This window comes from Anomaloglossus baeobatrachus, chromosome 2 (assembly GCF_048569485.1).
Source record: "Anomaloglossus baeobatrachus isolate aAnoBae1 chromosome 2, aAnoBae1.hap1, whole genome shotgun sequence".
NCBI lineage: Eukaryota > Metazoa > Chordata > Amphibia > Anura > Aromobatidae > Anomaloglossus > Anomaloglossus baeobatrachus.
Window position 1 is genome coordinate 134350255 of NC_134354.1, and position 11573 is coordinate 134361827.

Consider the following 11573-nt stretch of genomic DNA (forward strand, 5'->3'; position numbering starts at 1 on the left):
CGCTGCATCCGTTGCATAGGTTTTAGAGACGGATTTAGCCGCACTGCTAAAACCGGATGTGTGAAAGCAGCCTTAGATGGCGCTGTGTAGTGCGTACTGGGGGGGGGGGGGGGTCTAGCTGGGGGGCAGGTATAAAAGAGGAGAAACAATGGAAAAATAGGGATTTGGCTGTAGCAGTAGGCGTTAGTAGGTAGGGAGTTCAGACAACAGTCACCACTCCAGAAGGCAAGAGACCACCCAACCCTTCTCTGCTTCATGGTGGACTGTGGCGAGTCCTCTGCAGACCACAGCAGGGGTGGACAAGTACATGGAGAGATGCTATCCTACAGCACAAGCATGTGTAGGGGATGTAACATGATGTCCCCCTAATCGGTGCACCAACCTATGGAGCCTTATTCTCAGAGCGAGGCTCCATAGGTCACTCCCAGTAGTGATGGGTAGTCCGGCGCTTTTTGGTGAACCGGGTCCCATGGCTCCGCTCATCAAAAAGAGCCGTCTCTTTCAACTTGTTCATGGCTCCCTATTAAATATGCGTTCACCGCAGGTGAACGCATATTTAAGCTTGTGTTAACGCCACCGAAACCACGCCCATTCACAACTTGCCAAATAATTTGCTGAGTAGGCGGTAGTGATGGGAAGTCCGGCTCTTTTTGGTGATCCGGTTCCCATGGCTCCGCTCACCAAAAAGAGCCGAACCTTTCAGATCGTTCTCAGCTCCTTATTAAATATGTGTTCACCCCAGGTGAACACATATTTAAGATTATAGTGACGCCACTGAAACCCCGCCCACCCACGGCAAAACCCCACCCACTTACAAGTGACCAATTAGATTGTTGAGTAGGTGGAGTTTAGCCACGGGTGGGCGGGGTTTCAGCGGCGAAAAGAGCCATTTAGAGATTTTATTGTCTCACACTAGTGATCCGGCTCCTGTCAGTTACTGCAGGGAGCCGGATCTTTGTGTCGGATCGTTCGCTACCGACACATCACTAGTAGGCGGGGTTTTTTCAGGTTGACGGGGTTTTGCCCACCAAACACCAAAATTTTATGCCCAGTGAGAGCCGTTAAGAGAATTTAGTGGCTCTCACTGGGGATCCAGCTCCTGTCAGTCACAGCAGGGAGCCGGATCTTTGTGTCGGATCGTTCTCGACTGACACATCACTAACTCCCAGTCAGTTCCAGACCTGGAATTTCTCACGTGCAGTGACGTCGTTGAGTTACTGAGGTCACCGTGGGTGAGAAATTCCAGATCTGACGCTGACCTCATTTTCTGAACAAGGCTTCATAGGTTGGAGTACAAATTCAAGGGGCGTCATGGGACCAGTACACAACGGATTGTGTCCATTAGTTAGGGTTTAGTAATGGGGGGGCATCTATCAGACACCCTTATTAATAACCCACTAAGTGTAAAGTGAAAAAACACACACAGGAAAAAAAAAGTTTATTTGAATAAAGACTCCCCCATACTTTTTCATGTTCACCAATTTATCAAAAATGTTCCCACGAAGCTCCATTGTAGTCCATGATACACAAATCTCATTGTGAGAATTAAACATGGTAAATATGACAACTGCATATTATCCAAAAATTTCTTTAAAACTATAAAATAGGTCTTCATTAGAAGACATGACTGAGAGCAGCATTGAACCTGTGGCTGTGATGAGGGTTGTCGTCTCGCTCTGTGTCTGTGAATAGCTGTACTTTACTGCTATTCATAGTTGCCAGACCTGCATTCATGGATCGTGGATTTTTTTCACTTTAGACTTACTGGGTTAGTAATGGGGGTGTCTGATAGATGCCTCTCAATTACTAACCCAGCTGACATTACACAGACGACTTCAATCCCAAAAACTATTACCGATTGCCACTGCAGGAGGACAATCGGGCAGTCACGCTAACAGCCAGAATTGGCACATCTAATGTGATGGGCTAATTCTGGAGTGGTGGTAGGCTAATATTTTTAGGCTTGGAAGGACTAAATAACCATGGTCTTTCCCAGCCTAATAATATCAGCCGCCAGCTATCTGCTTTACCTTGTGTGGTGATCAATAAAAAGGGGGGACCCATGTCATTTTTTAAAATAATTTCTTTATGTACTTCTCAGCAGCAACCTTGTAGTGAGAGATGCATCCGGGCGTTTTTCCCATGCTGTTCCCATTCCATCTGAGCACTGTTTCCTTCAATTTCTGTGATTTTCCTGCCCCCACCCCTTCTAGGGAGATCTGCCGGGATAATGCTCGTTTCCCATTGACTTCAGTTATACTCGTTACTTGAATTGAGCCCAGACGAGCATCGGACCTGCTTGATTCAAGTAACAAGCACTCGAGCAGGTTAGTACTCGCTCATCACTAATAATGTCACGTTGTGATTGGATCATGCTCTATCTTTTTTAGTATTTTGTAATAGAGGTAATACTAGTGTTAAATAGTGGTATAAGCATTACTCCTTTGCCATAAATATGTGTAGGTTTGGTTCTTCTGAGAGTAGTGTGGGGAAACAGTAACTGGAGTATAATATATAAACACCTTAAGGGGTCATGCGCACGTTGCGTACTTGCATGCATTTACGCTGCGTATTGCACTGCAGCGTAAATGCATGCGTCCTGCGTCCCCAGCACAATCTATGAAGATTGTGTATGAGACGTGCGCATGTTGCTTTTATGAATGCAGCAATTTGGGTGCTAAAATTTTGACCCAAATCCATGCGTTCATAAAAGCAGCATGTCAATTATTTCTGCGTTCTGGATACAGCTCCCACTCTATGTCTATGGTGGGGGCAGCAGCCATAGCGCATGAAATCAGCTTTTTTCAACAAAAATACTGCATTCATTCTGCAGCGATTTGAAGCGCACATGAGCTGTCAAATCGCTGCAGAAGAATCAGCAGTTACGTGCGCATGAGCCCTATAAGTGGGATGCTAGCTATACCGGCTGGAAACACTGAGGAAGAGCTCTATTCAAAGACATTCATTTTAGTCTGGTGTGTGAACATGGCCTTAAGGCCCTGTTACACGCAGCGACGTATCTAACGATATATCGCCGGTGTCACGGATTCCATGACGCAGATGTGGCATCGTTAGCGATGTCGTTGCGTGTGACACGCACGAACGACCATTAACAATGGAAAATACTCACCAAATCGTCCATCGTTGACACGTCGTTCCTTTTTAAAAAATCGTTGATTGTTGAGCACGCAGGTTGTTCGTCGTTCCCGAGGCAGCACACATCACTACGTGTGACACCTCGGGAATGACGAACTGCAGCCTACATGCGGCTGTCGGCAATGCGGAAGGAAGGAGGTGGGCGAGATGTTACGTCCCGCTCATCTCCGCCCCTCCGCTTCTATTGGGCGGCCGCTGTGACGCCGCACAAACCGCCCCCTTAGAAAGGAGGCGGTTCGACAGCAACAGCGACGTCGCTAGGCAGGTAAGTCCGTGTGACGGCTCCTAACGATATTGTGCGCCACGGGCAGCGATTTGCCCATGACGCACAAAGGATGGGGGCGGGTGCTTTCACCAGCGATATCGCTGCGTGTAACACCCCCTTTACAGTATCAGTATCCACTAAAGGGTATAAATACAATGGGTGCAGCCATTTGGTAAATTCAAAAAAGTTCTTTTTTCTCATTAATGTACACTCTGCACCCCTTCCCCCATCTTGACAGATAAAAACAGAAATGTAGACATTTTTGCAAATTTATTAAAAAAGAAAAACTGAAATATCACATGCTCATAAGTATTCAAACCCTTTGCTCAGACACTCTTATTTAAGTCACATGTTGTCCATTTCCTTGTGATCCTCCTTGAGATGGTTCTACTCCTTCATTGGAGTCCAGCTGTGTTTTATTAAACTGATAAGACTTGATTTGGAAAGGCAGACACCTATCTATATAAGACCTCACAGCACACAGTGCATGTCACACCAAATGATAATCATGAGGTCAAAGGAACTGCCCAAGGAGCTCAAAGACAGAATTGTGGCAAGGCACAGATCTGGCCAAGGTTACAAAAGAATTTCTGCAGTACTCAAGGTTTCTAAGAGCACAGTGGCCTCCATAATCCTTAAATGTAAGAAGTTTGGGACCACCAGAACTCTTCCTAGACCTGGCCGTCCAGCCAAACTGAGCAATCATGGGAGAAGAGCCTTCGGGAGAGAGGTAAAGAAGAACCCCAAGATCACTGTGGCTGAGTTGTAGAGATGCAGTAGGGAGATGGGAGAAAGTTCCACAAGGTCAACTATCACTGCAGCCCTCCACCAGTCCGGCCTTCCTGGCAGAGAGTGGCCCGATGGAAGCCTCTCCTCAGTGCAAGACATATGAAAGCCCGCATAGAGTTTGCAAAAAACACATGAAGGACTCCCATACTATGAGAAATAAGATTCTCTGGTCTGATGAGATGAAAATAGAACTTTTTGGTGATAATTCTAAGCGGTATGTGTGGAGAAAATCAGGCACTGCTCATCACCTGCCCAATACAATCCCAACAGTGAAACGTGGTGGTGGTAGCAGCATCATGCTATGGGGGTGTTTTTCAGCTGCAGAGACAGGATGACTGGTTGCAATTGAAGGAAAGATGAATGCGGCCAAATACAGAGATATCCTGGAAGAAAACCTCTTCCAGAGTGCTCTGGACCTCAGACTTGGCTGAAGGTTCACCTTCCAACAAGACAATGACCCTAAGTACACAGCTAAAATAACAAAGGAGTGACTTCAGAACAACTCTGTGACCATTCTTGGCTGGCCCAGCCAGAGCCCTGACCTAAACCCAATTGAGCATCTCTGGAGAGACCTGAAAATGGTTGTTCCCCAACGTTCACCATCCAACCTGACAGAACTTGAGAGGATCTGCAAGGAAGAATGGCAGAGGATCCCCAAATCCAGGTGTGAAAAATGTGTTGCATCATTCCCAAGAAGACTCATGGCTGTACTAGCGCAAAAGGGTGCTTCTACTCAATACTGAGCAAAGGGTCTGAATACTTATGAACATGTGATATTTCAGTTTTTCTTGTTTAATTTGCAAAACTTTCTACATTTTTGGGTTTTTTTTCTGTCAAGATGGGGTGCAGAGTGTACATTAATGAGAAAAAAATGAACTTTTTTGAATTTACCAAATGGCTGCAATGAAACAAAGAGTGAAAAATTTAAAGGGGTCTGAATACTTTCCGCACCCACTGTATCTTGTCAGTGTACTCCAATGAATAAAACATTTTTTTAAAGGGCTGTGTTGAGACTGGTTTATGAAGTAGAGACCAGGTGTGACCAGTAAGCACTGGAAGGGAAATAGTGGGAGACTGCTTCATTGTTTTAAAATTGAAGAACACAAGTCAAAACTATAGTCCTCCACTTTGAAATTGCAACACCAAGAAAGAAAAGTCATGAAATCACAGAAACGAGGGATTAATATGCAAATGATGAAAATTATATTTTCAAAATATATCGATTTATTCAGTATTTAGTCTGAGCAACCTTGTGCAGAAATAAAGATACTTAAGCGGGCTTTACACGCTACAATATATCTAACGATGTGTCGGCGGGGTCACGTCGTGACGCACATCCTGCATCGTTAGTGATATTGTAGTGTGTGAAACCTACGTGCGATTGAACGAATAAACGTTCATCGCATACACGTCGTTCAAAACCTAAAAATTGAACATCGGGTTGTGCAATGTTCCCGAGGCAGCACACATCGCAGTGTGTGACACCCCAGGAACGATGAACTACAGCTTACCTGCATCCCGCGGCTCCCGTCGGCTATGCGGGAGGAAGGAGTTGGGCGAGATGTTTACGTCCCGCTCATCTCCGCCTCTCCGCTTCTATTGGCCGGCTGCCGTGTGACGTCGCTGTGACGCCTAACGTCCCTCCCACTCCAGGAAGTGGATGTTCGCCGCCCACATCGAGGTCGTATGGTAGGTAAGTACGTGTGACGGCAATTAATCGTTTGTGCGACACGGTCAACAAATTGAACGTGCCGCACATACGATGGGGGCGTGTCACATCGCATACGATATCGTATGCTTAATTGTAAGGTGTAAAGCAGGCTTTATATGCCTTGTTGCTATCAGTGAGGTTATTAATGGTCATCTGAGGAATGTTCTTCCACACTGAAAGCACTTGGGTATGTAACTCATCAAGATCTGCTGCTGGCACCTCTCTTTGCAATTGCTGACCAATGACATCCCATATGCGCTCTATGGGAGACAAATCCGGAGACGCTGCCGGCAATGGTATCAGGTTTAGGCCACACAGGTTGCTAACAGTAGCATGAGCAACATGCGGCCTGGAGTTGTTGTGTTGAAAAATGTGTTCTGGGACACTTTGGAGAAATGACCTGCCGTCTGTTTCCCTTTAACAACTATAATTTAGTGAATACACCAACACTGGGTTTATTATTGGATAGAATTTATTTCCCACGTAGGTTAATTTATTAACAATTGTCTACATCATGACATGACCAGAGATTGCAATACATTATTTTTTTCTTGCTCTCGTTGTTATAGCTTTCATACTGTATAGTAAGAAAATAATCAGATATTTCATTACTCGAAAATGTATATTCACATCACTCTTTGAGGATACAGAAGTAGTAGGAATTGCCTCCATATTAGTGACTCTTCTCCCACTTAGTATTTGTTATGTTGGCTCATTTATCACTTAGTGCCTTTTATTAAATGAATAATCAGCAAAAAAAATACTGTTTATTTTAACAATTGTAAAAAAATGAAATTATTGATCGCTAATATACTGATGGCCGGCCCACTCCCCACATCACCGCCATAGCCTGTGTCTCATGTACAGAATTGAAGGTGCCAGGTGGGGCCAATCTGAACAGATTTAATTAAGTATATTAATAAGCAAAAACATTTTTGGACAATTAATAAATATTAAACAGTGTTGCGTTGGTTACTGGTAAACCTTTCTTAAAAGCATTGATCACATATATTAAACACATTCACAATATTGATCACATGATGTTTGATCTCCCTATGACATCAGCTTCAATTCAACAATTAATAATTTATATAAGGCCAAATACCATTTCCTATGTTAATAATTTCAATGAATTTGTTAAACATAGATACCATTGAGTTTACTAGGTTTGGTTGATTTAAAAAAAACCCAAAAAATATCAGAGTAGTAAATGCGGTAATTTATTTATTATTTTATACATAGACCATTTGGTCTGCACATACAGTGCCTACAAGTAGTATTCAACCCCCTGCAGATTTAGCAGGTTTACACATTCGGAATTAACTTGGCATTGTGACATTTGGACTGTAGATCAGCCTGGAAGTGTGAAATGCACTGCAGTAAAAAAGGATGTTATTTCTTTTTTTTTTTAAATTGTGAAAAGTTTATTCAGAGGGTCATTTATTATTCAACCCCTCAAACCACCAGAATTCTGTTTGGTTCCCCTAAAGTATTAAGAAGTATTTCAGGCACAAAGAACAATGAGCTTCACATGTTTGGATTAATTATCTCTTTTTCCAGCCTTTTCTGACTAATTAAGACCCTCCACAAACTTGTGAACAGCACTCATACTTGGTCAACATGGGAAAGACAAAGGAGCATTCCAAGGCCATCAGAGACAAGATCGTGGAGGGTCACAAGGCTGGCAAGGGGTACAAAACCCTTTCCAAGGAGTTGGGACTACCTGTCTCCACTGTTGGGAGCATCATCCGGAAGTGGAAGGCTTATGGAACTACTGTTAGCCTTCCACGGCCTAGACAGCCTTTGAAAGTTTCCACCCGTGCCGAGGCCAGGCTTGTCCGAAGAGTCAAGGCTAACCCAAGGACAACAAGGAAGGAGGTCCGGGAAGATCTCATGGCAGTGGGGGCATTGGTTTCAGTCAATACCATAAGTAACGTACTCCACCGCAATGGTCTCCGTTCCAGACAAGCCCGTAAGGTACCTTTACTTTCAAAGCGTCATGTCAAGGCTCGTCTACAGTTTGCTCATGATCACTTGGAGGACTCTGAGACAGACTGGTTCAAGGTTCTCTGGTCTGATGAGACCAAGATCGAGATCTTTGGTGCAAATCACACACGTGACGTTTGGAGACTGGATGGCACTGCATACGACCCCAAGAATACCATCCCTACAGTCAAGCATGGTGGTGGCAGCATCATGCTGTGGGGCTGTTTCTCAGCCAAGGGGCCTGGCCATCTGGTCCGCATCCATGGGAAGATGGATAGCACGGCCTACCTGGAGATTTTGGCCAAGAACCTCCGCTCCTCCATCAAGGATCTTAAGATGGGTCGTCATTTCATCTTCCAACAAGACAACGACCCAAAGCACACAGCCAAGAAAACCAAGGCTTGGTTCAAGAGGGAAAAAATCAAGGTGTTGCAGTGGCCTAGTCAGTCTCCTGACCTTAACCCAATTGAAAACTTGTGGAAGGAGCTCAAGATTAAAGTCCACATGAGACACCCAAAGAACCTAGATAACTTGGAGAAGATCTGCATGGAGGAGTGGGCCAAGATAACTCCAGAGACCTGTGCCGGCCTGATCAGGTCTTATAAAAGACGATTATTAGCTGTAATTGCAAACAAGGGTTATTCCACAAAATATTAAACCTAGGGGTTGAATAATAATTGACCCACACTTTTATGTTGAAAATTTATTAAAATTTAACTGAGCAACATAACTTGTTGGTTTGTAAGATTTATGCATCTGTTAATAAATCCTGCTCTTGTTTGAAGTTTGCAGGCTCTAACTTATTTGCATCTTATCAAACCTGCTAAATCTGCATGGGGTTGAATACTATTTGTAGGCACTGTATATAGATATTTTTACAAGAACTGCCCCATTCACTTGCATTGGTCCATGTGCAGACTGTCACTCACTCAACATGTGGACCGAAAATACACTTGTCTGAATGGGTGTGAATATGTACATGTGCCGCCCCCACGTCGGCAGCCGAGCTGCTCGTATCCGGATCCGCGGTGGCTCGAGGGGAGTCCGGACCCGGGGGTCTTGCGGCCACTCGAATTAAAGGCGGTATTTACAGGGGATGGTGTATTTACAGTTCGTGACGCCACCCGTGGTGTGTGGTAAGGTGGAGTACCACCGCTGCAGCTGGGGAGTACCCGGTGGTGATGGAGTGGGTAGCCAGGTGTTAACCCCTCCACGGGTAGGGGGGATGCCCCCGGAGTCGGTGATGGTGACAGGGAGGTGCCGTTGGGGAGATAAGGGTCACTTGTGTACTCACTCAGTCCGATAACGCTGAGACCGACAACTTAGTAAACCAAAGTTCTGGACACCGCTGCCGCTGAGGGGGAGCACGTTTGGGTCCCATTTCTACTGGTGTTGCCTGATGATCGTTCCCTTGGCACCTTGTTCTCTTCTTAGTTGGCCCCTATAAGTTGAAACTAATCGGGTCCCGCTCCCCAGTATAGCTAACTGAGGGAGCTTGCTCTCAGGGTTCACGCTTGGGATTTCCTGGACTGTTTTAGTGGAAAGTCCTATCCCCCTTGTTGCACTAGTACCCAGATTTTGAAGCGGGTAGAGAGCGGATCTTGAAGGCTCCGTTCTCGTCGGGTAAATTGTCAGGTTGCCTGAAGCTACTCCCTGACCTAGAGTCCACGTACCCCGTCGTGCCCTGGTCCCAGCCCGGTGATGGTACAAGGCCGCCAGCTGTCCTCCACGACAATGCCGTGCCCTTTGTCATGATCCCCTGCGACCAGGGGTCCAGCTCCTACCAGGCCCAGACCACCGTCTGCTACCTAGTACTCCTAACCTCCTCTCTCCTTCACCTCCAACACTACACTGGCCTTCTCCTGACCTCCCCTTAACCAACCCCCCAAGTGGTGTGTCTGGTTGGTGTGGTGCAGAGTGTTCCTAGAATTTTGATTAGCTGGTTTTGGCAACACCAATGGTTAGGGACCCGTAACCAAGGAGGAGGTGGATATTGCACAGAAGTGCAGATTGCACAATACTCTGTAACGACCTGATAGGCCAGGGCGTCACATACACATGAGCGAATGCATTTGCAGGACCCTGATCAGTAGTGGATTACTGCTGGATGACAGTCTTGCTACCGAATCCCCAGCACCTCTTCTGATTTGTAGGCTCGATGCATCATTGTTACGGCATGACGCATACATGATAATTCACCGGGCCTACATATAAGAGGCGGTGGGAATTTTGGCAGGCAGAAGGCAATTAGCAAGGCTCTCGTCCGGCAGCCATGGACTACTGACGTGGTCGCTGGATCAAGGTAATGTGAATAGATTTACCCATGTCTATTTCTGTGGTTCTGTGTAAGTCTGATCATTAATTTGTGCCTAAATTGTCCATAACATGGTAACATTTAGGCAGCACACATCAGTCACATGGGACCCAACACCTTTTATTCTGTGCATATAATTAGTGATAATTGAGCACTACCATGCGGGTGCTCGATACTCATAATGAGCAGTTTGATACTCAGGCCGGCTTGACTTGTTTACAGAGTATAAGTAAGTGGATGGGGAACTTGAGCGTTTTTCTGGAAGATCTTCTGGAAAAATGCTTCAGTTCCACGTTGACTTCCATTATACTCGGTAAATGAGTCTAACCCATCCAAACTTCTGACTGCTCATTACGAGTACCGAGCACCGGAGCATGGTAGTGCTTGCTCATCACTAATTATAATGCAATGTGATGAAACTCTGTATTCCTTGTCTCAATTTAGTTTTTGAGCCAAGACCTTGGGGACCACACTGTATGAATGTGTGTTTATGAACAATACAAAGATAAGTACCTCTAATGCCCACCTATGTGTTTGAACTTTTTATATGACCTAAAGAGTCGGCTTTAGATATAGGTAGGGAACCCCTACTAGAACAGATCATCTGGTATTCTAATGCTATGTGATCTATTAAACCTATTTACACAAATAGTTCACATAACTTTCTTATATTACTGTATCAGGCAGAACACGATAGAGGGAGACATGTTGAGCTCTGGAATACATCATTTTCTATGGATTTAAGTATGTATTTGCTTGCAAAAATGCTGATTAAAGTGAATTTGTCAGCAGGTTTTTGCTACATCATCTGAGAACAGCACGATGCAGGCAAAGAGATCCTGAATCCAGCCATACATCATTTAGATTACTATGTGCAGCCGTTCTGACACAATCAGAATGTTTAGATTTAGATATGTAGCAGAGCTGAGAGAGCTGTCCTGTCCCCATACCAAGCTCTATATAGAGATTGTACATTGACAATGAGGTGTCAATCACAGGAGGGGACGTGTCGGACTGCCGCACGCTTGACATTGTAGTCCTAACGGTAAAAAGTCCAGCTGCTTAAACAAACATAGCATATAAACAACAGATCAGACCTTAACGGTAAGAACGCACTTTGCTTTTTACCTGCTTTTTTGCTGCTTTTTCAACTGCAGCGTTTAATGACAAAATGGATGTGTTCTGCTTTTCAAGCAAAGTCTATGGGAATTTCAATTGTTTTTGCCATTTGGGTTTTGCACTGCAAAGCTGAGTTTTTGCTCTAATTTCTGCCACAAAAAGGCTGCAGTTTGAACTGCATAGTGCGGTTTAGAAAACCAAATTCCCATAGACTTTGCTTGAAAAGCAGAACA